Here is a 1,548-nt window from a genome sequence, read left to right as displayed (position 1 = left end):
ATGAAGGGCCAGTATGTGAAATGCATGTTTGTATTTCATGTAGCTGACATTAGTTTGTTTTTGTTAAACAGCTACAGAGAAAGGGGATTAACCCTCATCTCTCTCACACCCCAATGCCACTTAAGTCCTCATGAGCCCCCTCCCCCAGCATTTCTTTACCATGGGAGAGAAGCTACCATTGCCATAGGGGGAAAATATTAAAAACCCCTTCCCATGATCTCAACCTTGATTGCCCCTTCTTTGCAGCTGTTAATTACCAGGAAAGCCATGTGCAACGTGATCACATATTTTATATCTTGCCTACTTTGCCCTAATACTACCTTTTAAAAACCATTAAGAATAATGCTGACCTATGTCTTAATAGTATGAGACCTGTAGCCTTAAATCTGCTCTGTTCCCTAAGGGATGCACTCTTAGAAACCGCTTAGGAGGTGTAGAGTACTCTTTGTTGGGTTGTCTTGTTATCTGCTATGCTTTAGGTCAGAGTTAGATATTTATACACACAGAATCTAGTCATCAGTTATTTGTTGGTAAGGATGGAGCAGCTGGGAGTGTCATTGCAAGGCAAAATACTTCCTAAGAGAATATGCACCTGGCAGGAAGGGGAGACTTGTCCAGCAAATAGTCCAACCATACTTCAGTAGCAGCAAGCCTTTGTTTTAATTGCCTAACTGTCCCTGCAGAGAGTACACTGGGGCAGAATGTTTTCACTATTTTGCTGGCCAAAGTGGTCACAACTGTGAGCCAGTTATGAATTAGGTACATTTCTCTATGCAAGGAAGGCAAAAATGCCTATACTCTGCCAGCTTGTGCTGCATGGAAAAAATCCTTCCTGCCCCACAACCGAGCAACCAACTAGCGCCTGGGGTAACCTTGATAAAAAGGGGTGAGTGGGTTGCACCATCACCTGCTCAGCCCTGCTGAGACAGCCATATGGTGCTGTAGTCTGTCCCAAATTTTTGAAGACCAGGAATTCCACACACTTGTGATGTCAGGAAAGTCCCACTCAGTGTTTCCTTCAGAGCTTGCAGTGTGCCTGGAAAGCTTTCCAAACATAAACCAGAGCCCTAGCAATGGGGCTGGAGAACAGGTGGCAGATGTTGCCTCTTGCCTCCCAAGCTTCCCCCTTCCATGGGTGGATTGAGAGGCCTTCTCTGCTAGGAGTAGCATCACAGCTTTATAAATACAGGGGTTTGGGAGATAATCCAAAAACCTAAACCTTTAATGACCTCTTGTGCAGGGAGCTTTTACCCTCAAATGGATCCCTAGTTCGTACAGAACCTTACCACCCTGCATGTACAGAATCCTTTTTCAACCTGTAGGAGTTACTGCCTCTGAGGATTGCTATTGCTAGTTGCAGACCTTTATCCAGTCTCTTTTAACAGTGCTGCCCTGAACCCACAAAAGCACCTGGCTTGGGGTAGCAGAGGTAGAGGGCTTGTTCAGATGATCAGTGGGGGGAAAAATGGATCATCACTTGTTGCCCCTGAATGTGCCAGTTGCGCGGACAGGATTATCCATACTGTGTTCTCCAGGCACTGTGGGCAC

The sequence above is a fragment of the Heloderma suspectum genome, chromosome 3 (genome assembly GCF_057233095.1).
Source record: "Heloderma suspectum isolate Gila_16-S chromosome 3, 16-S_ref, whole genome shotgun sequence".
Lineage (NCBI taxonomy): Eukaryota > Metazoa > Chordata > Lepidosauria > Squamata > Helodermatidae > Heloderma > Heloderma suspectum.
The sequence above is the reverse complement of the archived record's forward strand: the minus strand, read 5'-3'. Positions refer to the sequence as shown.